We start from the raw sequence: 23378 nt of genomic DNA on the forward strand, positions 1-23378 counted from the left end.
AACATTCCCGAGCCAGGTAGGAGTCGAACCTACAATCTTCTGATCCGTAGTCAGACGCGTTATCCATTGCGCCACTGGCCCTGCTGAAAAAACAACTGCCAAACCGGTGCCTCATTTCTGAAGTACTGGAAAACCTGCCACATGGTACCATTGCCAAAAGTGTCTTCCGTTTCTTGCAAATCAAATCGGAACCGTCCAGAGACTAAATGTGTTGTCCTTACAACACATTTTTACAAAGGGCGAAATCACTACTTGGCAGATTAAAGTCATCCAAAACAATTAGCAGATGAAACTTGGGGTCTACTTCCTGGAAATCCTAAAGATTCTTCAACCTTGGGGTAGAAGTGTTAAAATTGGAAGCAAGGATGAGATGCCGTGACCCAGATTCGAAGCGGGGTTGCTGCAGCCACAATGCAGAGTACTAACCGCTATACGATCACGGCAACATTCCCGAGCCAGGTAGGAGTCGAACCTACAATCTTCTGATCCGTAGTCAGACGCGTTATCCATTGCGCCACTGGCCCTACTGAAAAAACAACTGCCAAACCGGTGCCTCATTTCTGAAGTACTGGAAAACCTGCCACATGGTACCATTGCCAAAAGTGTCTTCCGTTTCTTGCAAATCAAATCGGAACCGTCCAGAGACTAAATGTGTTGTCCTTACAACACATTTTTACAAAGGGCGAAATCACTACTTGGCAGATTAAAGTCATCCAAAACAATTAGCAGATGAAACTTGGGGTCTACTTCCTGGAAATCCTAAAGATTCTTCAACCTTGGGGTAGAAGTGTTAAAATTGGAAGCAAGGATGAGATGCCGTGACCCGGATTTGAACCGGGGTTGCTGCGGCCACAACGCAGAGTACTAACCACTATACGATCACGGCAACATTCCCGAGCCAGGTAGGAGTCGAACCTACAATCTTCTGATCCGTAGTCAGACGCGTTATCCATTGCGCCACTGGCCCTGCTGAAAAAACAACTGCCAAACCGGTGCCTCATTTGTGAAGTACTGGAAAACCTGCCACATGGTACCATTGCCAAAAGTGTCTTCCGTTTCTTGCAAATCAAATCCGAACCGTCCAGAGACTAAATGTGTTGTCCTTACAACACATTTTTACAAAGGGCGAAATCACTACTTGGCAGATTAAAGTCATCCAAAACAATTAGCAGATGAAACTTGGGGTCTACTTCCTGGAAATCCTAAAGATTCTTCAACCTTGGGGTAGAAGTGTTAAAATTGGAAGCAAGGATGAGATGCCGTGACCCAGATTCGAAGCGGGGTTGCTGCAGCCACAATGCAGAGTACTAACCGCTATACGATCACGGCAACATTCCCGAGCCAGGTAGGAGTCGAACCTACAATCTTCTGATCCGTAGTCAGACGCGTTATCCATTGCGCCACTGGCCCTACTGAAAAAACAACTGCCAAACCGGTGCCTCATTTCTGAAGTACTGGAAAACCTGCCACATGGTACCATTGCCAAAAGTGTCTTCCGTTTCTTGCAAATCAAATCGGAACCGTCCAGAGACTAAATGTGTTGTCCTTACAACACATTTTTACAAAGGGCGAAATCACTACTTGGCAGATTAAAGTCATCCAAAACAATTAGCAGATGAAACTTGGGGTCTACTTCCTGGAAATCCTAAAGATTCTTCAACCTTGGGGTAGAAGTGTTAAAATTGGAAGCAAGGATGAGATGCCGTGACCCGGATTCGAACCGGGGTTGCTGCGGCCACAACGCAGAGTACTAACCACTATACGATCACGGCAACATTCCCGAGCCAGGTAGGACTCGAACCTACAATCTTCTGATCCGTAGTCAGACGCATTATCCATTGCGCCACTGGCCCTGCTGAAAAAGCAACTGCCAAACCGGTGCCTCATTTCTGAAGTACTGGAAAACCTGCCACATGGTACCATTGCCAAAAGTGTCTTCCGTTTCTTGCAAATCAAATCGGAACCGTCCAGAGACTAAATGTGTTGTCCTTACAACACATTTTTACAAAGGGCGAAATCACTACTTGGCAGATTAAAGTCATCCAAAACAATTAGCAGATGAAACTTGGGGTCTACTTCCTGGAAATCCTAAAGATTCTTCAACCTTGGGGTAGAAGTGTTAAAATTGGAAGCAAGGATGAGATGCCGTGACCCGGTTCCGAACCGGGATTGCTGCGGCCACAACGCAGAGTACTAACCACTATACGATCACGGCAACATTCCCGAGCCAGGTAGGAGTCGAACCTACAATCTTCTGATCCGTAGTCAGACGCGTTATCCATTGCGCCACTGGCCCTGCTGAAAAAACACCTGCCAAACCGGTGCCTCATTTGTGAAGTACTGGAAAACCTGCCACATGATACCAATGCCAAAAGTGTCTTCCGTTTCTTGCAAATCATGCAGAAGATGAAACTTGGGGTCTACTTCCTGGAAATCCTAAATATTCTTCAACCTTGGGGTAGAAGTGTTAAAAATGGAAGCAAGGATGAGATGCAGTGACCCGGATTCGAACCAGGGTTGCTGCGGCCACAACGCAGAGTACTAACCACTATACGATCACGGCAACATTCCCGAGCCAGGTAGGACTCGAACCTACAATCTTCTGATCCGTAGTCAGACGCGTTATCCATTGCGCCCTGCTGAAAAAACAACTGCCAAACCGGTGCCTCATTTCTGAAGTACTGGAAAACCTGCCACATGGTACCATTGCCAAAAGTGTCTTCCGTTTCTTGCAAATCAAATCGGAACCGTCCAGAGACTAAATGTGTTGTCCTTACAACACATTTTTACAAAGGGCGAAATCACTACTTGGCAGATTAAAGTCATCCAAAACAATTAGCAGAAGAAATCATGCAGGAGATGAAACTTGGGGTTTACTTCCTGGAAATCCTAAAGATTCTTCAACCTTGGGGTAGAAGTGTTAAAAATGGAAGCAAGGATGAGATGCCGTGACCCGGATTCGAACTGAGGTTGCTGCGGCCACAACGCAGAGTACTAGCCGCTATACGATCACGGCAACATTCCCGAGCCAGGTAGGAGTCGAACCTACAATCTTCTGATCCGTAGTCAGACGCGTTATCCATTGCGCCACTGGCCCTGCTGAAAAAACAACTGCCAAACCGGTGCCCCATTTCTGAAGTACTGGAAAACCTGCCACATGGTACCATTGCCAAAAGTGTCTTCCGTTTCTTGCAAATCAAATCGGAACCGTCCAGAGACTAAATGTGTTGTCCTTACAACACATTTTTACAAAGGGCGAAATCACTACTTGGCAGATTAAAGTCATCCAAAACAATTAGCAGAAGAAATCATGCAGGAGATGAAACTTGGGGTTTACTTCCTGGAAATCCTAAAGATTCTTCAACCTTGGGGTAGAAGTGTTAAAATTAGAAGCAAGGATGAGATGCCGTGACCCGGAATCGAACCGGGGTTGCTGTGGCCACAACGCAGAGTACTAACCACTATACGATCACGGCAACATTCCCGAGCCAGGTAGGAGTCGAACCTACAATCTTCTGATCCGTAGTCAGACGCGTTATCCATTGCGCCACTGGCCCTGCTGAAAAAACAACTGCCAAACCGGTGCCTCATTTGTGAAGTACTTGAAAACCTGCCACATGGTACCATTGCCAAAAGTGTCTTCCGTTTCTTGCAAATCAAATCGGAACCGTCCAGAGACTAAATGTGTTGTCCTTACAACACATTTTTACAAAGGGCGAAATCACTACTTGGCAGATTAAAGTCATCCAAAACAATTAGCAGATGAAACTTGGGGTCTACTTCCTGGAAATCCTAAAGATTCTTCAACCTTGGGTTAGAAGTGTTAAAATTGGAAGCAAGGATGAGATGCCGTGACCCGGATTCGAACCGGGGTTGCTGTGGCCACAACGCAGAGTACTAACCACTATACGATCACGGCAACATTCCCGAGCCAGGTAGGAGTCGAACCTACAATCTTCTGATCTGTAGTCAGACGTGTTATCCATTGCGCCACTGGCCCTGCTGAAAAAATAACTGCCAAACCGGTGCCTCATTTCTGAAGTACTGGAAAACCTGCCACATGGTACCATTGCCAAAAGTGTCTTCCGTTTCTTGCAAATCAAATCGGAACCGTCCAGAGACTAAATGTGTTGTCCTTACAACACATTTTTACAAAGGGCGAAATCACTACTTGGCAGATTAAAGTCATCCAAAACAATTAGCAGATGAAACTTGGGGTCTACTTCCTGGAAATCCTAAAGATTCTTCAACCTTGGGGTAGAAGTGTTAAAATTGGAAGCAAGGATGAGATGCCGTGACCCGGATTTGAACCGGGGTTGCTGCGGCCACAACGCAGAGTACTAACCACTATACGATCACGGCAACATTCCCGAGCCAGGTAGGAGTCGAACCTACAATCTTCTGATCCGTAGTCAGACGCGTTATCCATTGCGCCACTGGCCCTGCTGAAAAAACAACTGCCAAACCGGTGCCTCATTTGTGAAGTACTGGAAAACCTGCCACATGGTACCATTGCCAAAAGTGTCTTCCGTTTCTTGCAAATCAAATCCGAACCGTCCAGAGACTAAATGTGTTGTCCTTACAACACATTTTTACAAAGGGCGAAATCACTACTTGGCAGATTAAAGTCATCCAAAACAATTAGCAGAAGAAATCATGCAGGAGATGAAACTTGGGGTTTACTTCCTGGAAATCCTAAAGATTCTTCAACCTTGGGGTAGAAGTGTTAAAAATGGAAGTAAGGATGAGATGCCGTGACCCGGATTTGCTGCGGCCACAACGCAGAGTACTAACCGCTATACGATCACGGCAACATTCCCGAGCCAGGTAGGAGTCGAACCTACAATCTTCTGATCCGTAGTCAGACGCGTTATCCATTGCGCCACTGGCCCTGCTGAAAACACAACTGCCAAACCGGTGCCTCATTTCTGAAGTACTGGAAAACCTGCCACATGGTACCATTGCCAAAAGTGTCTTCCGTTTCTTGCAAATCAAATCGGAACCGTCCAGAGACTAAATGTGTTGTCCTTACAACACATTTTTACAAAGGGCGAAATCACTACTTGGCAGATTAAAGTCATCCAAAACAATTAGCAGATGAAACTTGGGGTCTACTTCCTGGAAATCCTAAAGATTCTTCAACCTTGGGGTAGAAGTGTTAAAATTGGAAGCAAGGATGAGATGCCGTGACCCGGATTCGAACCGGGGTTGCTGCGGCCACAACGCAGAGTACTAACCACTATACGATCACGGCAACATTCCCGAACCAGGTAGGAGTCGAACCTACAATCTTCTGATCCGTAGTCAGATGCATTATCCATTGCGCCACTGGCCCTGCTGAAAAAGCAACTGCCAAACCGGTGCCTCATTTCTGAAGTACTGGAAAACCTGCCACATGGTACCATTGCCAAAAGTGTCTTCCGTTTCTTGCAAATCAAATCGGAACCGTCCAGAGACTAAATGTGTTGTCCTTACAACACATTTTTACAAAGGGCGAAATCACTACTTGGCAGATTAAAGTCATCCAAAACAATTAGCAGATGAAACTTGGGGTCTACTTCCTGGAAATCCTAAAGATTCTTCAACCTTGGGGTAGAAGTGTTAAAATTGGAAGCAAGGATGAGATGCCGTGACCCGGATTCGAACCGGGGTTGCTGCGGCCACAACGCAGAGTACTAACCACTATACGATCACGGCAACATTCCCGAGCCAGGTAGGAGTCGAACCTACAATCTTCTGATCCGTAGTCAGACGCGTTATCCATTGCGCCACTGGCCCTGCTGAAAAAACACCTGCCAAACCGGTGCCTCATTTGTGAAGTACTGGAAAACCTGCCACATGATACCAATGCCAAAAGTGTCTTCCGTTTCTTGCAAATCATGCAGAAGATGAAACTTGGGGTCTACTTCCTGGAAATCCTAAATATTCTTCAACCTTGGGGTAGAAGTGTTAAAAATGGAAGCAAGGATGAGATGCCGTGACCCGGATTCGAACCAGGGTTGCTGCGGCCACAACGCAGAGTACTAACCACTATACGATCACGGCAACATTCCCGAGCCAGGTAGGAGTCGAACCTACAATCTTCTGATCCGTAGTCAGACGCGTTATCCATTGCGCCACTGGCCCTGCTGAAAAAACAACTGCCAAACCGGTGCCTCATTTCAGAAGTACTGGAAAACCTGCCACATGGTACCATTGCCAAAAGTGTCTTCCGTTTCTTGCAAATCAAATCGGAACCGTCCAGAGACTAAATGTGTTGTCCTTACAACACATTTTTACAAAGGGCGAAATCACTACTTGGCAGATTAAAGTCATCCAAAACAATTAGCAGAAGAAATCATGCAGGAGATGAAACTTGGGGTTTACTTCCTGGAAATCCTAAAGATTCTTCAACCTTGGGGTAGAAGTGTTAAAAATGGAAGCAAGGATGAGATGCCGTGACCCGGATTCGAACCAGGGTTGCTGCGGCCACAACGCAGAGTACTAACCGCTATACGATAACGGCAACATTCCCGAGCCAGGTAGGAGTCGAACCTACAATCTTCTGATTCGTAGTCAGACGCGTTATCCATTGCGCCACTAGCCCTGCTGAAAAAACAACTGCCAAACCGGTGCCTCATTTCTGAAGTACTGGAAAACCTGCCACATGGTACCATTGCCAAAAGTGTCTTCCGTTTCTTGCAAATCAAATCGGAACCGTCCAGAGACTAAATGTGTTGTCCTTACAACACATTTTTACAAAGGGCGAAATCACTACTTGGCAGATTAAAGTCATCCAAAACAATTAGCAGATGAAACTTGGGGTCTACTTCCTGGAAATCCTAAAGATTCTTCAACCTTGGGGTAGAAGTGTTAAAATTGGAAGCAAGGATGAGATGCCGTGACCCGGATCCGAACCGGGATTGCTGCGGCCACAACGCAGAGTACTAACCACTATACGATCACGGCAACATTCCCGAGCCAGGTAGGAGTCGAACCTACAATCTTCTGATCCGTAGTCAGACGCGTTATCCATTGCGCCACTGGCCCTGCTGAAAAAACACCTGCCAAACCGGTGCCTCATTTGTGAAGTACTGGAAAACCTGCCACATGATACCAATGCCAAAAGTGTCTTCCGTTTCTTGCAAATCATGCAGAAGATGAAACTTGGGGTCTACTTCCTGGAAATCCTAAATATTCTTCAACCTTGGGGTAGAAGTGTTAAAAATGGAAGCAAGGATGAGATGCAGTGACCCGGATTCGAACCAGGGTTGCTGCGGCCACAACGCAGAGTACTAACCACTATACGATCACGGCAACATTCCCGAGCCAGGTAGGACTCGAACCTACAATCTTCTGATCCGTAGTCAGACGCGTTATCCATTGCGCCCTGCTGAAAAAACAACTGCCAAACCGGTGCCTCATTTCTGAAGTACTGGAAAACCTGCCACATGGTACCATTGCCAAAAGTGTCTTCCGTTTCTTGCAAATCAAATCGGAACCGTCCAGAGACTAAATGTGTTGTCCTTACAACACATTTTTACAAAGGGCGAAATCACTACTTGGCAGATTAAAGTCATCCAAAACAATTAGCAGAAGAAATCATGCAGGAGATGAAACTTGGGGTTTACTTCCTGGAAATCCTAAAGATTCTTCAACCTTGGGGTAGAAGTGTTAAAAATGGAAGCAAGGATGAGATGCCGTGACCCGGATTCGAACTGAGGTTGCTGCGGCCACAACGCAGAGTACTAGCCGCTATACGATCACGGCAACATTCCCGAGCCAGGTAGGAGTCGAACCTACAATCTTCTGATCCGTAGTCAGACGCGTTATCCATTGCGCCACTGGCCCTGCTGAAAAAACAACTGCCAAACCGGTGCCCCATTTCTGAAGTACTGGAAAACCTGCCACATGGTACCATTGCCAAAAGTGTCTTCCGTTTCTTGCAAATCAAATCGGAACCGTCCAGAGACTAAATGTGTTGTCCTTACAACACATTTTTACAAAGGGCGAAATCACTACTTGGCAGATTAAAGTCATCCAAAACAATTAGCAGAAGAAATCATGCAGGAGATGAAACTTGGGGTTTACTTCCTGGAAATCCTAAAGATTCTTCAACCTTGGGGTAGAAGTGTTAAAAATGGAAGCAAGGATGAGATGCCGTGACCCGGATTCGAACCGGGGTTGCTGCGGCCACAACGCAGAGTACTAACTGCTATACGATCACGGCAACATTCCCGAGCCAGGTAGGAGTCGAACCTAAAGATTCTTCAACCTTGGGGTAGAAGTGTTAAAATTAGAAGCAAGGATGAGATGCCGTGACCCGGAATCGAACCGGGGTTGCTGTGGCCACAACGCAGAGTACTAACCACTATACGATCACGGCAACATTCCCGAGCCAGGTAGGAGTCGAACCTACAATCTTCTGATCCGTAGTCAGACGCGTTATCCATTGCGCCACTGGCCCTGCTGAAAAAACAACTGCCAAACCGGTGCCTCATTTGTGAAGTACTTGAAAACCTGCCACATGGTACCATTGCCAAAAGTGTCTTCCGTTTCTTGCAAATCAAATCGGAACCGTCCAGAGACTAAATGTGTTGTCCTTACAACACATTTTTACAAAGGGCGAAATCACTACTTGGCAGATTAAAGTCATCCAAAACAATTAGCAGATGAAACTTGGGGTCTACTTCCTGGAAATCCTAAAGATTCTTCAACCTTGGGTTAGAAGTGTTAAAATTGCGCCACTGGCCCTGCTGAAAAAACAACTGCCAAACCGGTGCCTCATTTGTGAAGTACTGGAAAACCTGCCACATGGTACCATTGCCAAAAGTGTCTTCCGTTTCTTGCAAATCAAATCGGAACTGTCCAGAGACTAAATGTGTTGTCCTTACAACACATTTTTACAAAGGGCGAAATCACTACTTGGCAGATTAAAGTCATCCAAAACAATTAGCAGATGAAACTTGGGGACAACTTCCTGGAAATCCTAAAGATTCTTCAACCTTGGGGTAGAAGTATTAAAAATGGAAGCAAGGATGAGATGCTGTAACCCGGATTCGAACCGGGGTTGCTGCGGCCACAACGCAGAGTACTAACCGCTATACGATCACGGCAACATTCCCGAGCCAGGTAGGAGTCGAACCTACAATCTTCTGATCCGTAGTCAGACGCGTTATCCATTGCGCCACTGGCAACGCAGAGTACTAACCACTATACGATCACGGCAACCTTCCCAAGCCAGGTAGGAGTCGAACCTACAATCTTCTGATCCGTAGTCAGACGCGTTATCCATTGCGCCACTGGCCCTGCTGAAAAAACAACTGCCAAACCGGTGCCTCATTTCTGAAGTACTGGAAAACCTGCCACATGGTACCATTGCCAAAAGTGTCTTCCGTTTCTTGCAAATCAAATCGGAACCGTCCAGAGACTAAATGTGTTGTCCTTACAACACATTTTTACAAAGGGCGAAATAACTACTAACCGGTGCCTCATTTCTGAAGAACTGGAAAACCTGCCACATGGTACCATTGCCAAAAGTGTCTTCCGTTTCTTGCAAATCAAATCGGAACCGTCCAGAGACTAAATGTGTTGTCCTTACAACACATTTTTACAAAGGGCGAAATCACTACTTGGCAGATTAAAGTCATCCAAAACAATTAGCAGATGAAACTTGGGGTCTACTTCCTGGAAATCCTAAAGATTCTTCAACCATGGGGTAGAAGTGTTAAAATTGGAAGCAAGGATGAGATGCCGTGACCCGGGGTTGCTGCGGCCACAACGCAGAGTACTAACCACTATACGATCACAGCAACATTCCCGAGCCAGGTAGGAGTCGAACCTACAATCTTCTGATCCGTAGTCAGACGCGTTATCCATTGCGCCACTGGCCCTGCTGAAAAAACAACTGCCAAACCGGTGCCTCATTTGTGAAGTACTAGAAAACCTGCCACATGGTACCATTGCCAAAAGTGTCTTCCGTTTCTTGCAAATCAAATCGGAACCGTCCAGAGACTAAATGTGTTGTCCTTACAACACATTTTTACAAAGGGCGAAATCACTACTTGGCAGATTAAAGTCATCCAAAACAATTAGCAGATGAAACTTGGGGTTTACTTCCTGGAAATCCTAAAGATTCTTCAACCTTGGGGTAGAAGTGTTAAAAATGGAAGCAAGGATGAGATGCCGTGACCCGGATTAGAACCTGGGTTGCTGCGGCCACAACGCAGAGTACTAACCACTATACGATCACGGCAACCTTCCCGAGCCAGGTAGGAGTCGAACCTACAATCTTCTGATCCGTAGTCAGACGTGTTATCCATTGCGCCACTGGCCCTGCTGAAAAAACAACTGCCAAACCGGTGCCTCATTTCTGAAGTACTGGAAAACCTGCCACATGGTACCATTGCCAAAAGTGTCTTCCGTTTCTTGCAAATCAAATCGGAACCGTCCAGAGACTAAATGTGTTGTCCTTACAACACATTTTTACAAAGGGCGAAATCACTACTTGGCAGATTAAAGTCATCCAAAACAATTAGCAGATGAAACTTGGGGTCTACTTCCTGGAAATCCTAAAGATTCTTCAACCTTGGGGTAGAAGTGTTAAAATTGGAAGCAAGGATGAGATGCCGTGACCCGGATTCGAACCGGGGTTGCTGCGGCCACAACGCAGAGTACTAACCACTATACGATCACGGCAACATTCCCGAGCCAGGTAGGAGTCGAACCTACAATCTTCTGATCCGTAGTCAGACGCGTTATTCATTGCGCCACTGGCCCTGCTGAAAAAACAACTGCCAAACCGGTGCCTCATTTGTGAAGTACTAGAAAACCTGCCACATGGTACCATTGCCAAAAGTGTCTTCCGTTTCTTGCAAATCAAATCGGAACCGTCCAGAGACTAAATGTGTTGTCCTTACAACACATTTTTACAAAGGGCGAAATCACTACTTGGCAGATTAAAGTCATCCAAAACAATTAGCAGATGAAATTTGGGGTCTACTTCCTGGAAATCCTAAAGATTCTTCAACCTTGGGTTAGAAGTGTTAAAATTGGAAGCAAGGATGAGATGCCGTGACCCAGATTCGAAGCGGGGTTGCTGCGGCCACAACGCAGAGTACTAACCACTATACGATCACGGCAACCTTCCCAAGCCAGGTAGGAGTCGAACCTACAATCTTCTGATCCGTAGTCAGACGCGTTATCCATTGCGCCACTGGCCCTGCTGAAAAAACAACTGCCAAACCGGTGCCTCATTTCTGAAGTACTGGAAAACCTGCCACATGGTACCATTGCCAAAAGTGCCTTCCGTTTCTTGCAAATCAAATCGGAACCGTCCAGAGACTAAATGTGTTGTCCTTACAACACATTTTTACAAAGGGCGAAATCACTACTTGGCAGATTAAAGTCATCCAAAACAATTAGCAGAAGAAATCATGCAGGAGATGAAACTTGGGGTTTACTTCCTGGAAATCCTAAAGATTCTTCAACCTTGGGGTAGAAGTGTTAAAAATGGAAGCAAGGATGAGATGCCGTGACCCGGATTCGAACCGGGGTTGCTGCGGCCACAACGCAGAGTACTAACCGCTATACGATCACGGCAACATTCCCGAGCCAGGTAGGAGTTGAACCTACAATCTTCTGATCCGTAGTCAGCCGCGTTATCCATTGCGCCACTGGCCCTGCTGAAAAAACAACTGCCAAACCGGTGCCTCATTTCTGAAGTACTGGAAAACCTGCCACATGGTACCATTGCCAAAAGTGTCTTCCGTTTCTTGCAAATCAAATCGGAACCGTCCAGAGACTAAATGTGTTGTCCTTACAACACATTTTTACAAAGGGCGAAATCACTACTTGGCATATTAAAGTCATCCAAAACAATTAGCAGATGAAACTTGGGGTCTACTTCCTGGAAATCCTAAAGATTCTTCAACCTTGGGGTAGAAGTGTTAAAATTGGAAGCAAGGATGAGATGCCGTGACCCGGATTCGAACCGGGGTTGCTGCGGCCACAACGCAGAGTACTAACCACTATACGATCACGGCAACATTCCCGAGCCAGGTAGGAGTCGAACCTACAATCTTCTGATCCGTAGTCAGACGCGTTATTCATTGCGCCACTGGCCCTGCTGAAAAAACAACTGCCAAACCGGTGCCTCATTTGTGAAGTACTAGAAAACCTGCCACATGGTACCATTGCCAAAAGTGTCTTCCGTTTCTTGCAAATCAAATCGGAACCGTCCAGAGACTAAATGTGTTGTCCTTACAACACATTTTTACAAAGGGCGAAATCACTACTTGGCAGATTAAAGTCATCCAAAACAATTAGCAGATGAAATTTGGGGTCTACTTCCTGGAAATCCTAAAGATTCTTCAACCTTGGGTTAGAAGTGTTAAAATTGGAAGCAAGGATGAGATGCCGTGACCCAGATTCGAAGCGGGGTTGCTGCGGCCACAACGCAGAGTACTAACCACTATACAATCACGGCACCCTTCCCAAGCCAGGTAGGAGTCGAACCTACAATCTTCTGATCCGTAGTCAGACGCGTTATCCATTGCGCCACTGGCCCTGCTGAAAAAACAACTGCCAAACCGGTGCCTCATTTCTGAAGTACTGGAAAACCTGCCACATGGTACCATTGCCAAAAGTGCCTTCCGTTTCTTGCAAATCAAATCGGAACCGTCCAGAGACTAAATGTGTTGTCCTTACAACACATTTTTACAAAGGGCGAAATCACTACTTGGCAGATTAAAGTCATCCAAAACAATTAGCAGAAGAAATCATGCAGGAGATGAAACTTGGGGTTTACTTCCTGGAAATCCTAAAGATTCTTCAACCTTGGGGTAGAAGTGTTAAAAATGGAAGAAAGGATGAGATGCCGTGACCCGGATTCGAACCGGGGTTGCTGCGGCCACAACGCAGAGTACTAACCGCTATACGATCACGGCAACATTCCCGAGCCAGGTAGGAGTTGAACCTACAATCTTCTGATCCGTAGTCAGACGCGTTATCCATTGCGCCACTGGCCCTGCTGAAAAAACAACTGCCAAACCGGTGCCTCATTTCTGAAGTACTGGAAAACCTGCCACATGGTACCATTGCCAAAAGTGTCTTCCGTTTCTTGCAAATCAAATCGGAACCGTCCAGAGACTAAATGTGTTGTCCTTACAACACATTTTTACAAAGGGCGAAATCACTACTTGGCAGATTAAAGTCATCCAAAACAATTAGCAGAAGAAATCATGCAGGAGATGAAACTTGGGGTTTACTTCCTGGAAATCCTAAAGATTCTTCAACCTTGGGGTAGAAGTTTTAAAAATGGAAGCAAGGATGAGATGCCGTGACCCGGATTCGAACCGGGGTTGCTGCGGCCACAACGCAGAGTACTAACCACTATACGATCACGGCAACCTTCCCGAGCCAGGTAGGAGTCGAACCTACAATCTTCTGATCCGTAGTCAGACGTGTTATCCATGGCGCCACTGGCCCTGCTGTAAAAACAACTGCCAAACCGGTGCCTCATTTCTGAAGTACTGGAAAACCTGCCACATGGTACCATTGCCAAAAGTGTCTTCCGTTTCTTGCAAATCAAATCGGAACCGTCCAGAGACTAAATGTGTTGTCCTTACAACACATTTTTACAAAGGGCGAAATAACTACTAACCGGTGCCTCATTTCTGAAGAACTGGAAAACCTGCCACATGGTACCATTGCCAAAAGTGTCTTCCGTTTCTTGCAAATCAAATCGGAACCGTCCAGAGACTAAATGTGTTGTCCTTACAACACATTTTTACAAAGGGCGAAATCACTACTTGGCAGATTAAAGTCATCCAAAACAATTAGCAGATGAAACTTGGGGTCTACTTCCTGGAAATCCTAAAGATTCTTCAACCTTGGGTTAGAAGTGTTAAAATTGGAAGCAAGGATGAGATGCCGTGACCCGGATTCGAACCGGGGTTGCTGCTGCCACAACGCAGAGTACTAACCACTATACGATCACGGCAACATTCCTGAGCCAGGTAGGAGTCGAACCTACAATCTTCTGATCCGTAGTTAGACGCGTTATCCATTGCGCCACTGGCCCTGCTGAAAAAACAACTGCCAAACCGGTGCCTCATTTGTGAAGTACTGGAAAACCTGCCACATGGTACCATTGCCAAAAGTGTCTTCCGTTTCTTGCAAATCAAATCGGAACCGTCCAGAGACTAAATGTGTTGTCCTTACAACACATTTTTACAAAGGGCGAAATCACTACTTGGCAGATTAAAGTCATCCAAAACAATTAGCAGATGAAACTTGGGGTCTACTTCCTGGAAATCCTAAAGATTCTTCAACCTTGGGTTAGAAGTGTTAAAATTGGAAGCAAGGATGAGATGACGTGACCCAGATTCGAAGCGGGGTTGCTGCGGCCACAGCGCAGAGTACTAACCACTATACGATCACGGCAACCTTCCCGAGCCAGGTAGGAGTTGAACCTACAACCTTCTGATCCGTAGTCAGACGCGTTATCCATTGCGCCACTGGCCCTGCTGAAAAAACAACTGCCAAACCGGTGCCTCATTTCTAAAGTACTGGAAAACCTGCCACATGGTACCATTGCCAAAAGTGTCTTCCGTTTCTTGCAAATCAAATCGGAACCGTCCAGAGACTAAATGTGTTGTCCTTACAACACATTTTTACAAAGGGCGAAATCACTACTTGGCAGATTAAAGTCATCCAAAACAATTAGCAGAAGAAATCATGCAGGAGATGAAACTTGGGGTTTACTTCCTGGAAATCCTAAAGATTCTTCAACCTTGGGGTAGAAGTGTTAAAAATGGAAGCAAGGATGAGATGCCGTGACCCGGATTCGAACTGGGGTTGCTGCGGCCACAACGCAGAGTACTAACCGCTATACGATCACGGCAACATTCCCGAGCCAGGTAGGAGTCGAACCTACAATCTTCTGATCCGTAGTCAGACGCGTTATCCATTGTGCCACTGGCCCTGCTGAAAAAACAACTGCCAAACCGGTGCCTCATTTCTGAAGTACTGGAAAACCTGCCACATGGTACCATTGCCAAAAGTGCCTTCCGTTTCTTGCAAATCAAATCGGAACCGTCCAGAGACTAAATGTGTTGTCCTTACAACACATTTTTACAAAGGGCGAAATCACTACTTGGCAGATTAAAGTCATCCAAAACAATTAGCAGATGAAACTTGGGGTCTACTTCCTGGAAATCCTAAAGATTCTTCAACCTTGGGGTAGAAGTGTTAAAATTGGAAGCAAGGATGAGATGCCGTGACCCGGATTCGAACCGGGGTTACTGCGGCCACAACGCAGAGTACTAACCACTATACGATCACGGCAACATTCCCGAGCCAGGTAGGAGTCGAACCTACAATCTTCTGATCCGTAGTCAGACGTGTTATCCATTGCGCCACTGGCCCTGCTGAAAAAACAACTGCCAAACCGGTGCCTCATTTCTGAAGTACTGGAAAACCTGCCACATGGTACCATTGCCAAAAGTGTCTTCCGTTTCTTGCAAATCAAATCGGTACCGTCCAGAGACTAAATGTGTTGTCCTTACAACACATTTTTACAAAGGGCGAAATCACTACTTGGCAGATTAAAGTCATCCAAAACAATTAGCAGAAGAAATCATGCAGGAGATGAAACTTGGGGTTTACTTCCTGGAAATCCTAAAGATTCTTCAACCTTGGGGTAGAAGTGTTAAAAATGGAAGCAAGGATGAGATGCCGTGACCCGGATTCGAACCGGGGTTGCTGCGGCCACAACGCAGAGTACTAACCGCTATACGATCACGGCAACATTCCCGAGCCAGGTAGGAGTTGAACCTACAATCTTCTGATCCGTAGTCAGACGCGTTATCCATTGCGCCACTGGCCCTGCTGAAAAAACAACTGCCAAACCGGTGCCTCATTTCTGAAGTACTGGAAAACCTGCCACATGGTACCATTGCCAAAAGTGTCTTCCGTTTCTTGCAAATCAAATCGGAACCGTCCAGAGGCTAAATGTGTTGTCCTTACAACACATTTTTACAAAGGGCGAAATAACTACTAACCGGTGCCTCATTTCTGAAGAACTGGAAAACCTGCCACATGGTACCATTGCCAAAAGTGTCTTCCGTTTCTTGCAAATCAAATCGGAACCGTCCAGAGACTAAATGTGTTGTCCTTACAACACATTTTTACAAAGGGCGAAATCACTACTTGGCAGATAAAAGTCATCCAAAACAATTAGCAGATGAAACTTGGGGTCTACTTCCTGGAAATCCTAAAGATTCTTAATCCTTGGGGTAGAAGTGTTAAAATTGGAAGCAAGGATGAGATGCCGTGACCCGGATTGGAACCGGGGTTGCTGCGGCCACAACGCAGAGTACTAACCACTATACGATCACGGCAACATTCCCGAGCCAGGTAGGAGTCGAACCTACAATCTTCTGATCCGTAGTCAGACGCGTTATCCATTGCGCCACTGGCCCTGCTGAAAAAACAACTGCCAAACCGGTGCCTCATTTGTGAAGTACTGGAAAACCTGCCACATGGTACCATTGCCAAAAGTGTCTTCCGTTTCTTGCAAATCAAATCGGAACCGTCCAGAGACTAAATGTGTTGTCCTTACAACACATTTTTACAAAGGGCGAAATCACTACTTGGCAGATTAAAGTCATCCAAAACAATTAGCAGATGAAACTTGGGGTCTACTTCCTGGAAATCCTAAAGATTCTTCAACCTTGGGTTAGAAGTGTTAAAATTGGAAGCAAGGATGAGATGCCGTGACCCGGATTCGAACCGGGGTTGCTGCGGCCACAACGCAGAGTACTAACCACTATACGATCACGGCAACATTCCCGAGCCAGGTAGGAGTCGAACCTACAATCTTCTGATCCGTAGTCAGACGCGTTATCCATTGCGCCACTGGCCCTGCTGAAAAAACAACTGCCAAACCGGTGCCTCATTTCTGAAGTACTGGAAAACCTGCCACATGGTACCATTGCCAAAAGTGCCTTCCGTTTCTTGCAAATCAAATCGGAACCGTCCAGAGACTAAATGTGTTGTCCTTACAACACATTTTTACAAAGGGCGAAATCACTACTTGGCAGATTAAAGTCATCCAAAACAATTAGCAGATGAAACTTGGGGTCTACTTCCTGGAAATCCTAAAGATTCTTCAACCTTGGGGTAGAAGTGTTAAAATTGGAAGCAAGGATGAGATGCCGTGACCCGGATTCAAACCGGGGTTGCTGCGGCCACAACGCAGAGTACTAACCACTATACGATCACGGCAACATTCCCAAGCCAGGTAGGAGTCGAACCTTCAATCTTCTGATCCGTAGTCAGACGCGTTATCCATTGCGCCACTGGCCCTGCTGAAAAAACAACTGCCAAACCGGTGCCTCATTTGTGAAGTACTGGAAAACCTGCCACATGGTACCATTGCCAAAAGTGTCTTCCGTTTCTTGCAAATCAAATCGGAACCGTCCAGAGACTAAATGTGTTGTCTTTACAACACATTTTTACAAAGGGCGAAATCACTACTTGGCAGATTAAAGTCATCCAAAACAATTAGCAGATGAAACTTGGGGTCTACTTCCTGGAAATCCTAAAGATTCTTCAACCTTGGGGTAGAAGTGTTAAAATTGGAAGCAAGGATGAGATGCCGTGACCCGGATTCGAACCAGGGTTGCTGTGGCCACAACGCAGAGTACTAACCACTATACGATCACGGCAACCTTCCCGAGCCAGGTAGGAGTCGAACCTACAATCTTCTGATCCGTAGTCAGACGCGTTATCCATTGCGCCACTGGCCCTGCTGAAAAAACAACTGCAAAACCGGTGCCTCATTTCTGAAGTACTGGAAAACCTGCCACATGGTACCATTGCCAAAAGTGTCTTCCGTTTCTTGCAAATCAAATCGGAACCGTCCAGAGACTAAATGTGTTGTCCTTACAACACATTTTTACAAAGGGCGAAATCACTACTTGGCAGATTAAAGTCATCCAAAACAATTAGCAGAAGAAATCATGCAGGAGATGAAACTTGGGGTTTACTTCCTGGAAATCCTAAAGATTCTTCAACCTTGGGGTAGAAGTGTTAAAAATGGAAGCAAGGATGAGATGCCGTGACCCGGATTCGAACTGGGGTTGCTGCGGCCACAACGCAGAGTACTAACCGCTATACGATCACGGCAACATTCCCGAGCCAGGTAGTAGTCGAACCTACAATCTTCTGATCCGTAGTCAGACGCGTTATCCATTGCGCCACTGGCCCTGCTGAAAAAACAACTGCCAAACCGGTGCCCCATTTCTGAAGTACTGGAAAACCTGCCACATGGTACCATTGCCAAAAGTGTCTTCCGTTTCTTGCAAATCAAATCGGAACCGTCCAGAGACTAAATGTGTTGTCCTTACAACACATTTTTACAAAGGGCGAAATCACTACTTGGCAGATTAAAGTCATCCAAAACAATTAGCAGATGAAACTTGGGGTCTACTTCCTGGAAATCCTAAAGATTCTTCAACCTTGGGGTAGAGGTGTTAAAATTGGAAGCAAGGATGAGATGCCGTGACCCGGATTCGAACCGGGGTTGCTGCGGCCACAACGCAGAGTACTAACCACTATACGATCACGGCAACATTCCCGAGCCAGGTAGGAGTCGAACCTACAATCTTCTGATCCGTAGTCAGACGCGTTATCCATTGCGCCACTGGCCCTGCTGAAAAAATAACTGCCAAACCGGTGCCTCATTTGTGAAGTACTGGAAAACCTGCCACATGGTACCATTGCCAAAAGTGTCTTCCGTTTCTTGCAAATCAAATCCGAACCGTCCAGAGACTAAATGTGTTGTCCTTACAACACATTTTTACAAAGGGCGAAATCACTACTTGGCAGATTAAAGTCATCCAAAACAATTAGCAGATGAAACTTGGGGTCTACTTCCTGGAAATCCTAAAGATTCTTCAACCTTGGGGTAGAAGTGTTAAAATTGGAAGCAAGGATGAGATGCCGTGACCCAGATTCGAAGCGGGGTTGCTGCGGCCACAACGCAGAGTACTAACCACTATACGATCACGGCAACCTTCCCGAGCCAGGTAGGAGTCGAACCTACAATCTTCTGATCCGTAGTCAGACGCGTTATCCATTGCGCCACTGGCCCTGCTGAAAAAACAACTGCCAAACCGGTGCCTCATTTGTGAAGTACTGGAAAACCTGCCACATGGTACCATTGCCAAAAGTGTCTTCCGTTTCTTGCAAATCAAATCCGAACCGTCCAGAGACTAAATGTGTTGTCCTTACAACACATTTTTACAAAGGGCGAAATCACTACTTGGCAGATTAAAGTCATCCAAAACAATTAGCAGATGAAACTTGGGGTCTACTTCCTGGAAATCCTAAAGATTCTTCAACCTTGGGGTAGAAGTGTTAAAATTGGAAGCAAGGATGAGATGCCGTGACCCGGATTCGAACCGGGGTTGCTGCGGCCACAATGCAGAGTACTAACCACTATACGATCACGGCAACATTCCCGAGCCAGGTAGGAGTCGAACCTACAATCTTCTGATCCGTAGTCAGACGCGTTATCCATTGCGCCACTGGCCCTGCTGAAAAAACAACTGCCAAACCGGTGCCTCATTTGTGAAGTACTGGAAAACCTGCCACATGGTACCATTGCCAAAAGTGTCTTCCGTTTCTTGCAAATCAAATCCGAACCGTCCAGAGACTAAATGTGTTGTCCTTACAACACATTTTTACAAAGGGCGAAATCACTACTTGGCAGATTAAAGTCATCCAAAACAATTAGCAGATGAAACTTGGGGTCTACTTCCTGGAAATCCTAAAGATTCTTCAACCTTGGGGTAGAAGTGTTAAAATTGGAAGCAAGGATGAGATGCCGTGACCCGGATTCGAACCGGGGTTGCTGCGGCCACAATGCAGAGTACTAACCACTATACGATCACGGCAACATTCCCGAGCCAGGTAGGAGTCGAACCTACAATCTTCTGATCCGTAGTCAGACGCGTTATCCATTGCGCCACTGGCCCTGCTGAAAAAACAACTGCCAAACCGGTGCCTCATTTGTGAAGTACTGGAAAACCTGCCACATGGTACCATTGCCAAAAGTGTCTTCCGTTTCTTGCAAATCAAATCCGAACCGTCCAGAGACTAAATGTGTTGTCCTTACAACACATTTTTACAAAGGGCGAAATCACTACTTGGCAGATTAAAGTCATCCAAAACAATTAGCAGATGAAACTTGGGGTCTACTTCCTGGAAATCCTAAAGATTCTTCAACCTTGGGTTAGAAGTGTTAAAATTGGAAGCAAGGATGAGATGCCGTGACCCGGATTCGAACCGGGGTTGCTGCGGCCACAACGCAGAGTACTAACCACTATACGATCACGGCAACCTTCCTGAGCCAGGTAGGAGTCGAACCTACAATCTTCTGATCCGTAGTCAGACGCGTTATCCATTGCGCCACTGGCCCTGCTGAAAAAACAACTGCCAAACCGGTGCCTCATTTCTGAAGTACTGGAAAACCTGCCACATGGTACCATTGCCAAAAGTGCCTTCCGTTTCTTGCAAATCAAAACGGAACCGTCCAGAGACTAAATGTGTTGTCCTTACAACACATTTTTACAAAGGGCGAAATCACTACTTGGCAGATTAAAGTCATCCAAAACAATTAGCAGATGAAACTTGGGGTCTACTTCCTGGAAATCCTAAAGATTCTTCAACCTTGGGGTAGAAGTGTTAAAATTGGAAGCAAGGATGAGATGCCGTGACCCAGATTCGAAGCGGGGTTGCTGCGGCCACAACGCAGAGTACTAACCACTATACGATCACGGCAACCTTCCCAAGCCAGGTAGGAGTCGAACCTACAATCTTCTGATCCGTAGTCAGACGCGTTATCCATTGCGCCACTGGCCCTGCTGAAAACATAACTGCCAAACCGGTGCCTCATTTCTGAAGTACTGGAAAACCTGCCACATGGTACCATTGCCAAAAGTGTCTTCCGTTTCTTGCAAATCAAATCGGAACCGTCCAGAGACTAAATGTGTTGTCCTTACAACACATTTTTACAAAGGGCGAAATCACTACTTGGCAGATTAAAGTCATCCAAAACAATTAGCAGATGAAACTTGGGGTCTACTTCCTGGAAATCCTAAAGATTCTTCAACCTTGGGGTAGAAGTGTTAAAATTGGAAGCAAGGATGAGATGCCGTGACCCGGATTCGAACCGGGGTTGCTGCAGCCACAACGCAGAGTACTAACCACTATACGATCACGGCAACATTCCCGAGCCAGGTAGGAGTCGAACCTACAATCTTCTGATCCGTAGTCAGACGCGTTATCCATTGCGCCACTGGCCCTGCTGAAAAAATAACTGCCAAACCGGTGCCTCATTTGTGAAGTACTGGAAAACCTGCCACATGGTACCATTGCCAAAAGTGTCTTCCGTTTCTTGCAAATCAAATCCGAACCGTCCAGAGACTAAATGTGTTGTCCTTACAACACATTTTTACAAAGGGCGAAATCACTACTTGGCAGATTAAAGTCATCCAAAACAATTAGCAGATGAAACTTGGGGTCTACTTCCTGGAAATCCTAAAGATTCTTCAACCTTGGGGTAGAAGTGTTAAAATTGGAAGCAAGGATGAGATGCCGTGACCCAGATTCGAAGCGGGGTTGCTGCGGCCACAACGCAGAGTACTAACCACTATACGATCACGGCAACCTTCCCGAGCCAGGTAGGAGTCGAACCTACAATCTTCTGATCCGTAGTCAGACGCGTTATCCATTGCGCCACTGGCCCTGCTGAAAAAACAACTGCCAAACCGGTGCCTCATTTGTGAAGTACTGGAAAACCTGCCACATGGTACCATTGCCAAAAGTGTCTTCCGTTTCTTGCAAATCAAATCCGAACCGTCCAGAGACTAAATGTGTTGTCCTTACAACACATTTTTACAAAGGGCGAAATCACTACTTGGCAGATTAAAGTCATCCAAAACAATTAGCAGATGAAACTTGGGGTCTACTTCCTGGAAATCCTAAAGATTCTTCAACCTTGGGGTAGAAGTGTTAAAATTGGAAGCAAGGATGAGATGCCGTGACCCGGATTCGAACCGGGGTTGCTGCGGCCACAATGCAGAGTACTAACCACTATACGATCACGGCAACATTCCCGAGCCAGGTAGGAGTCGAACCTACAATCTTCTGATCCGTAGTCAGACGCGTTATCCATTGCGCCACTGGCCCTGCTGAAAAAACAACTGCCAAACCGGTGCCTCATTTGTGAAGTACTGGAAAACCTGCCACATGGTACCATTGCCAAAAGTGTCTTCCGTTTCTTGCAAATCAAATCCGAACCGTCCAGAGACTAAATGTGTTGTCCTTACAACACATTTTTACAAAGGGCGAAATCACTACTTGGCAGATTAAAGTCATCCAAAACAATTAGCAGATGAAACTTGGGGTCTACTTCCTGGAAATCCTAAAGATTCTTCAACCTTGGGTTAGAAGTGTTAAAATTGGAAGCAAGGATGAGATGCCGTGACCCGGATTCGAACCAGGGTTGCTGCGGCCACAACGCAGAGTACTAACCACTATACGATCACGGCAACCTTCCCAAGCCAGGTAGGAGTCGAACCTACAATCTTCTGATCCGTAGTCAGACGCGTTATCCATTGCGCCACTGGCCCTGCTGAAAACATAACTGCCAAACCGGTGCCTCATTTCTGAAGTACTGGAAAACCTGCCACATGGTACCATTGCCAAAAGTGTCTTCCGTTTCTTGCAAATCAAATCGGAACCGTCCAGAGACTAAATGTGTTGTCCTTACAACACATTTTTACAAAGGGCGAAATCACTACTTGGCAGATTAAAGTCATCCAAAACAATTAGCAGATGAAACTTGGGGTCTACTTCCTGGAAATCCTAAAGATTCTTCAACCTTGGGGTAGAAGTGTTAAAATTGGAAGCAAGGATGAGATGCCGTGACCCGGATTCGAACCGGGGTTGCTGCGGCCACAACGCAGAGTACTAACCACTATACGATCACGGCAACATTCCCGAGCCAGGTAGGAGTCGAACCTACAATCTTCTGATCCGTAGTCAGACGCGTTATCCATTGCGCCACTGGCCCTGCTGAAAAAATAACTGCCAAACCGGTGCCTCATTTGTGAAGTACTGGAAAACCTGCCACATGGTACCATTGCCAAAAGTGTCTTCCGTTTCTTGCAAATCAAATCCGAACCGTCCAGAGACTAAATGTGTTGTCCTTACAACACATTTTTACAAAGGGCGAAATCACTACTTGGCAGATTAAAGTCATCCAAAACAATTAGCAGATGAAACTTGGGGTCTACTTCCTGGAAATCCTAAAGATTCTTCAACCT

At 46.1% G+C, this 23378-nt stretch overlaps 67 non-coding genes across 67 annotated transcripts; all 67 read right to left on the reverse strand.

The window, feature by feature from the left end:
• Positions 1-8: 8 nt before the first annotated feature.
• Positions 9-81, reverse strand: TRNAR-ACG (transfer RNA arginine (anticodon ACG)). Its single transcript has one exon. It is a non-coding gene; the product is annotated as a tRNA-Arg (tRNA).
• A 370-nt stretch (positions 82-451) lies between these two features.
• Positions 452-524, reverse strand: TRNAR-ACG (transfer RNA arginine (anticodon ACG)). Its single transcript has one exon. It is a non-coding gene; the product is annotated as a tRNA-Arg (tRNA).
• Positions 525-814: 290 nt separating this feature from the next.
• On the reverse strand, positions 815-886 carry TRNAH-GUG (transfer RNA histidin (anticodon GUG)). Its single transcript has one exon. It is a non-coding gene; the product is annotated as a tRNA-His (tRNA).
• An 8-nt stretch (positions 887-894) lies between these two features.
• TRNAR-ACG (transfer RNA arginine (anticodon ACG)) lies at positions 895-967 on the reverse strand. The gene has a single exon. It is a non-coding gene; the product is annotated as a tRNA-Arg (tRNA).
• Positions 968-1337: 370 nt separating this feature from the next.
• Positions 1338-1410, reverse strand: TRNAR-ACG (transfer RNA arginine (anticodon ACG)). Its single transcript has one exon. It is a non-coding gene; the product is annotated as a tRNA-Arg (tRNA).
• A 290-nt stretch (positions 1411-1700) lies between these two features.
• TRNAH-GUG (transfer RNA histidin (anticodon GUG)) lies at positions 1701-1772 on the reverse strand. Its single transcript has one exon. It is a non-coding gene; the product is annotated as a tRNA-His (tRNA).
• Positions 1773-1780: 8 nt separating this feature from the next.
• On the reverse strand, positions 1781-1853 carry TRNAR-ACG (transfer RNA arginine (anticodon ACG)). Its single transcript has one exon. It is a non-coding gene; the product is annotated as a tRNA-Arg (tRNA).
• A 370-nt stretch (positions 1854-2223) lies between these two features.
• Positions 2224-2296, reverse strand: TRNAR-ACG (transfer RNA arginine (anticodon ACG)). Its single transcript has one exon. It is a non-coding gene; the product is annotated as a tRNA-Arg (tRNA).
• A 728-nt stretch (positions 2297-3024) lies between these two features.
• On the reverse strand, positions 3025-3097 carry TRNAR-ACG (transfer RNA arginine (anticodon ACG)). Its single transcript has one exon. It is a non-coding gene; the product is annotated as a tRNA-Arg (tRNA).
• Positions 3098-3484: 387 nt separating this feature from the next.
• TRNAR-ACG (transfer RNA arginine (anticodon ACG)) lies at positions 3485-3557 on the reverse strand. Its single transcript has one exon. It is a non-coding gene; the product is annotated as a tRNA-Arg (tRNA).
• A 370-nt stretch (positions 3558-3927) lies between these two features.
• Positions 3928-4000, reverse strand: TRNAC-ACA (transfer RNA cysteine (anticodon ACA)). The gene has a single exon. It is a non-coding gene; the product is annotated as a tRNA-Cys (tRNA).
• A 290-nt stretch (positions 4001-4290) lies between these two features.
• On the reverse strand, positions 4291-4362 carry TRNAH-GUG (transfer RNA histidin (anticodon GUG)). The gene has a single exon. It is a non-coding gene; the product is annotated as a tRNA-His (tRNA).
• An 8-nt stretch (positions 4363-4370) lies between these two features.
• On the reverse strand, positions 4371-4443 carry TRNAR-ACG (transfer RNA arginine (anticodon ACG)). The gene has a single exon. It is a non-coding gene; the product is annotated as a tRNA-Arg (tRNA).
• A 376-nt stretch (positions 4444-4819) lies between these two features.
• On the reverse strand, positions 4820-4892 carry TRNAR-ACG (transfer RNA arginine (anticodon ACG)). Its single transcript has one exon. It is a non-coding gene; the product is annotated as a tRNA-Arg (tRNA).
• Positions 4893-5182: 290 nt separating this feature from the next.
• Positions 5183-5254, reverse strand: TRNAH-GUG (transfer RNA histidin (anticodon GUG)). Its single transcript has one exon. It is a non-coding gene; the product is annotated as a tRNA-His (tRNA).
• An 8-nt stretch (positions 5255-5262) lies between these two features.
• TRNAR-ACG (transfer RNA arginine (anticodon ACG)) lies at positions 5263-5335 on the reverse strand. Its single transcript has one exon. It is a non-coding gene; the product is annotated as a tRNA-Arg (tRNA).
• Positions 5336-5625: 290 nt separating this feature from the next.
• On the reverse strand, positions 5626-5697 carry TRNAH-GUG (transfer RNA histidin (anticodon GUG)). Its single transcript has one exon. It is a non-coding gene; the product is annotated as a tRNA-His (tRNA).
• Positions 5698-5705: 8 nt separating this feature from the next.
• TRNAR-ACG (transfer RNA arginine (anticodon ACG)) lies at positions 5706-5778 on the reverse strand. The gene has a single exon. It is a non-coding gene; the product is annotated as a tRNA-Arg (tRNA).
• A 195-nt stretch (positions 5779-5973) lies between these two features.
• Positions 5974-6045, reverse strand: TRNAH-GUG (transfer RNA histidin (anticodon GUG)). Its single transcript has one exon. It is a non-coding gene; the product is annotated as a tRNA-His (tRNA).
• An 8-nt stretch (positions 6046-6053) lies between these two features.
• On the reverse strand, positions 6054-6126 carry TRNAR-ACG (transfer RNA arginine (anticodon ACG)). Its single transcript has one exon. It is a non-coding gene; the product is annotated as a tRNA-Arg (tRNA).
• A 387-nt stretch (positions 6127-6513) lies between these two features.
• On the reverse strand, positions 6514-6586 carry TRNAR-ACG (transfer RNA arginine (anticodon ACG)). Its single transcript has one exon. It is a non-coding gene; the product is annotated as a tRNA-Arg (tRNA).
• Positions 6587-6956: 370 nt separating this feature from the next.
• On the reverse strand, positions 6957-7029 carry TRNAR-ACG (transfer RNA arginine (anticodon ACG)). Its single transcript has one exon. It is a non-coding gene; the product is annotated as a tRNA-Arg (tRNA).
• A 728-nt stretch (positions 7030-7757) lies between these two features.
• TRNAR-ACG (transfer RNA arginine (anticodon ACG)) lies at positions 7758-7830 on the reverse strand. Its single transcript has one exon. It is a non-coding gene; the product is annotated as a tRNA-Arg (tRNA).
• Positions 7831-8373: 543 nt separating this feature from the next.
• On the reverse strand, positions 8374-8446 carry TRNAR-ACG (transfer RNA arginine (anticodon ACG)). Its single transcript has one exon. It is a non-coding gene; the product is annotated as a tRNA-Arg (tRNA).
• A 769-nt stretch (positions 8447-9215) lies between these two features.
• TRNAR-ACG (transfer RNA arginine (anticodon ACG)) lies at positions 9216-9288 on the reverse strand. Its single transcript has one exon. It is a non-coding gene; the product is annotated as a tRNA-Arg (tRNA).
• Positions 9289-9799: 511 nt separating this feature from the next.
• Positions 9800-9872, reverse strand: TRNAR-ACG (transfer RNA arginine (anticodon ACG)). The gene has a single exon. It is a non-coding gene; the product is annotated as a tRNA-Arg (tRNA).
• A 370-nt stretch (positions 9873-10242) lies between these two features.
• On the reverse strand, positions 10243-10315 carry TRNAR-ACG (transfer RNA arginine (anticodon ACG)). Its single transcript has one exon. It is a non-coding gene; the product is annotated as a tRNA-Arg (tRNA).
• Positions 10316-10605: 290 nt separating this feature from the next.
• TRNAH-GUG (transfer RNA histidin (anticodon GUG)) lies at positions 10606-10677 on the reverse strand. The gene has a single exon. It is a non-coding gene; the product is annotated as a tRNA-His (tRNA).
• An 8-nt stretch (positions 10678-10685) lies between these two features.
• On the reverse strand, positions 10686-10758 carry TRNAR-ACG (transfer RNA arginine (anticodon ACG)). Its single transcript has one exon. It is a non-coding gene; the product is annotated as a tRNA-Arg (tRNA).
• Positions 10759-11128: 370 nt separating this feature from the next.
• TRNAR-ACG (transfer RNA arginine (anticodon ACG)) lies at positions 11129-11201 on the reverse strand. The gene has a single exon. It is a non-coding gene; the product is annotated as a tRNA-Arg (tRNA).
• Positions 11202-11508: 307 nt separating this feature from the next.
• On the reverse strand, positions 11509-11580 carry TRNAH-GUG (transfer RNA histidin (anticodon GUG)). The gene has a single exon. It is a non-coding gene; the product is annotated as a tRNA-His (tRNA).
• Positions 11581-11588: 8 nt separating this feature from the next.
• TRNAR-ACG (transfer RNA arginine (anticodon ACG)) lies at positions 11589-11661 on the reverse strand. Its single transcript has one exon. It is a non-coding gene; the product is annotated as a tRNA-Arg (tRNA).
• Positions 11662-11951: 290 nt separating this feature from the next.
• On the reverse strand, positions 11952-12023 carry TRNAH-GUG (transfer RNA histidin (anticodon GUG)). The gene has a single exon. It is a non-coding gene; the product is annotated as a tRNA-His (tRNA).
• An 8-nt stretch (positions 12024-12031) lies between these two features.
• On the reverse strand, positions 12032-12104 carry TRNAR-ACG (transfer RNA arginine (anticodon ACG)). The gene has a single exon. It is a non-coding gene; the product is annotated as a tRNA-Arg (tRNA).
• A 370-nt stretch (positions 12105-12474) lies between these two features.
• TRNAR-ACG (transfer RNA arginine (anticodon ACG)) lies at positions 12475-12547 on the reverse strand. Its single transcript has one exon. It is a non-coding gene; the product is annotated as a tRNA-Arg (tRNA).
• Positions 12548-12854: 307 nt separating this feature from the next.
• Positions 12855-12926, reverse strand: TRNAH-GUG (transfer RNA histidin (anticodon GUG)). Its single transcript has one exon. It is a non-coding gene; the product is annotated as a tRNA-His (tRNA).
• Positions 12927-12934: 8 nt separating this feature from the next.
• Positions 12935-13007, reverse strand: TRNAR-ACG (transfer RNA arginine (anticodon ACG)). The gene has a single exon. It is a non-coding gene; the product is annotated as a tRNA-Arg (tRNA).
• A 307-nt stretch (positions 13008-13314) lies between these two features.
• On the reverse strand, positions 13315-13386 carry TRNAH-GUG (transfer RNA histidin (anticodon GUG)). Its single transcript has one exon. It is a non-coding gene; the product is annotated as a tRNA-His (tRNA).
• A 603-nt stretch (positions 13387-13989) lies between these two features.
• TRNAR-ACG (transfer RNA arginine (anticodon ACG)) lies at positions 13990-14062 on the reverse strand. Its single transcript has one exon. It is a non-coding gene; the product is annotated as a tRNA-Arg (tRNA).
• Positions 14063-14432: 370 nt separating this feature from the next.
• Positions 14433-14505, reverse strand: TRNAR-ACG (transfer RNA arginine (anticodon ACG)). The gene has a single exon. It is a non-coding gene; the product is annotated as a tRNA-Arg (tRNA).
• A 387-nt stretch (positions 14506-14892) lies between these two features.
• On the reverse strand, positions 14893-14965 carry TRNAR-ACG (transfer RNA arginine (anticodon ACG)). Its single transcript has one exon. It is a non-coding gene; the product is annotated as a tRNA-Arg (tRNA).
• A 290-nt stretch (positions 14966-15255) lies between these two features.
• On the reverse strand, positions 15256-15327 carry TRNAH-GUG (transfer RNA histidin (anticodon GUG)). Its single transcript has one exon. It is a non-coding gene; the product is annotated as a tRNA-His (tRNA).
• Positions 15328-15335: 8 nt separating this feature from the next.
• On the reverse strand, positions 15336-15408 carry TRNAR-ACG (transfer RNA arginine (anticodon ACG)). The gene has a single exon. It is a non-coding gene; the product is annotated as a tRNA-Arg (tRNA).
• A 307-nt stretch (positions 15409-15715) lies between these two features.
• On the reverse strand, positions 15716-15787 carry TRNAH-GUG (transfer RNA histidin (anticodon GUG)). The gene has a single exon. It is a non-coding gene; the product is annotated as a tRNA-His (tRNA).
• An 8-nt stretch (positions 15788-15795) lies between these two features.
• On the reverse strand, positions 15796-15868 carry TRNAR-ACG (transfer RNA arginine (anticodon ACG)). Its single transcript has one exon. It is a non-coding gene; the product is annotated as a tRNA-Arg (tRNA).
• A 522-nt stretch (positions 15869-16390) lies between these two features.
• On the reverse strand, positions 16391-16463 carry TRNAR-ACG (transfer RNA arginine (anticodon ACG)). The gene has a single exon. It is a non-coding gene; the product is annotated as a tRNA-Arg (tRNA).
• A 290-nt stretch (positions 16464-16753) lies between these two features.
• Positions 16754-16825, reverse strand: TRNAH-GUG (transfer RNA histidin (anticodon GUG)). Its single transcript has one exon. It is a non-coding gene; the product is annotated as a tRNA-His (tRNA).
• Positions 16826-16833: 8 nt separating this feature from the next.
• On the reverse strand, positions 16834-16906 carry TRNAR-ACG (transfer RNA arginine (anticodon ACG)). The gene has a single exon. It is a non-coding gene; the product is annotated as a tRNA-Arg (tRNA).
• A 290-nt stretch (positions 16907-17196) lies between these two features.
• On the reverse strand, positions 17197-17268 carry TRNAH-GUG (transfer RNA histidin (anticodon GUG)). The gene has a single exon. It is a non-coding gene; the product is annotated as a tRNA-His (tRNA).
• Positions 17269-17719: 451 nt separating this feature from the next.
• On the reverse strand, positions 17720-17792 carry TRNAR-ACG (transfer RNA arginine (anticodon ACG)). The gene has a single exon. It is a non-coding gene; the product is annotated as a tRNA-Arg (tRNA).
• A 387-nt stretch (positions 17793-18179) lies between these two features.
• TRNAR-ACG (transfer RNA arginine (anticodon ACG)) lies at positions 18180-18252 on the reverse strand. The gene has a single exon. It is a non-coding gene; the product is annotated as a tRNA-Arg (tRNA).
• A 290-nt stretch (positions 18253-18542) lies between these two features.
• TRNAH-GUG (transfer RNA histidin (anticodon GUG)) lies at positions 18543-18614 on the reverse strand. Its single transcript has one exon. It is a non-coding gene; the product is annotated as a tRNA-His (tRNA).
• An 8-nt stretch (positions 18615-18622) lies between these two features.
• Positions 18623-18695, reverse strand: TRNAR-ACG (transfer RNA arginine (anticodon ACG)). Its single transcript has one exon. It is a non-coding gene; the product is annotated as a tRNA-Arg (tRNA).
• A 370-nt stretch (positions 18696-19065) lies between these two features.
• On the reverse strand, positions 19066-19138 carry TRNAR-ACG (transfer RNA arginine (anticodon ACG)). Its single transcript has one exon. It is a non-coding gene; the product is annotated as a tRNA-Arg (tRNA).
• Positions 19139-19508: 370 nt separating this feature from the next.
• On the reverse strand, positions 19509-19581 carry TRNAR-ACG (transfer RNA arginine (anticodon ACG)). Its single transcript has one exon. It is a non-coding gene; the product is annotated as a tRNA-Arg (tRNA).
• A 370-nt stretch (positions 19582-19951) lies between these two features.
• On the reverse strand, positions 19952-20024 carry TRNAR-ACG (transfer RNA arginine (anticodon ACG)). The gene has a single exon. It is a non-coding gene; the product is annotated as a tRNA-Arg (tRNA).
• A 290-nt stretch (positions 20025-20314) lies between these two features.
• Positions 20315-20386, reverse strand: TRNAH-GUG (transfer RNA histidin (anticodon GUG)). Its single transcript has one exon. It is a non-coding gene; the product is annotated as a tRNA-His (tRNA).
• Positions 20387-20394: 8 nt separating this feature from the next.
• On the reverse strand, positions 20395-20467 carry TRNAR-ACG (transfer RNA arginine (anticodon ACG)). Its single transcript has one exon. It is a non-coding gene; the product is annotated as a tRNA-Arg (tRNA).
• A 370-nt stretch (positions 20468-20837) lies between these two features.
• On the reverse strand, positions 20838-20910 carry TRNAR-ACG (transfer RNA arginine (anticodon ACG)). The gene has a single exon. It is a non-coding gene; the product is annotated as a tRNA-Arg (tRNA).
• Positions 20911-21200: 290 nt separating this feature from the next.
• On the reverse strand, positions 21201-21272 carry TRNAH-GUG (transfer RNA histidin (anticodon GUG)). Its single transcript has one exon. It is a non-coding gene; the product is annotated as a tRNA-His (tRNA).
• An 8-nt stretch (positions 21273-21280) lies between these two features.
• Positions 21281-21353, reverse strand: TRNAR-ACG (transfer RNA arginine (anticodon ACG)). The gene has a single exon. It is a non-coding gene; the product is annotated as a tRNA-Arg (tRNA).
• A 370-nt stretch (positions 21354-21723) lies between these two features.
• Positions 21724-21796, reverse strand: TRNAR-ACG (transfer RNA arginine (anticodon ACG)). The gene has a single exon. It is a non-coding gene; the product is annotated as a tRNA-Arg (tRNA).
• A 370-nt stretch (positions 21797-22166) lies between these two features.
• TRNAR-ACG (transfer RNA arginine (anticodon ACG)) lies at positions 22167-22239 on the reverse strand. The gene has a single exon. It is a non-coding gene; the product is annotated as a tRNA-Arg (tRNA).
• A 290-nt stretch (positions 22240-22529) lies between these two features.
• On the reverse strand, positions 22530-22601 carry TRNAH-GUG (transfer RNA histidin (anticodon GUG)). Its single transcript has one exon. It is a non-coding gene; the product is annotated as a tRNA-His (tRNA).
• An 8-nt stretch (positions 22602-22609) lies between these two features.
• TRNAR-ACG (transfer RNA arginine (anticodon ACG)) lies at positions 22610-22682 on the reverse strand. The gene has a single exon. It is a non-coding gene; the product is annotated as a tRNA-Arg (tRNA).
• Positions 22683-22972: 290 nt separating this feature from the next.
• TRNAH-GUG (transfer RNA histidin (anticodon GUG)) lies at positions 22973-23044 on the reverse strand. The gene has a single exon. It is a non-coding gene; the product is annotated as a tRNA-His (tRNA).
• An 8-nt stretch (positions 23045-23052) lies between these two features.
• On the reverse strand, positions 23053-23125 carry TRNAR-ACG (transfer RNA arginine (anticodon ACG)). The gene has a single exon. It is a non-coding gene; the product is annotated as a tRNA-Arg (tRNA).
• Between the last annotated feature and the right edge of the window lie 253 nt (positions 23126-23378).

The sequence above is a fragment of the Hyla sarda genome, chromosome 4 (genome assembly GCF_029499605.1).
Source record: "Hyla sarda isolate aHylSar1 chromosome 4, aHylSar1.hap1, whole genome shotgun sequence".
Taxonomy (NCBI): domain Eukaryota; kingdom Metazoa; phylum Chordata; class Amphibia; order Anura; family Hylidae; genus Hyla; species Hyla sarda.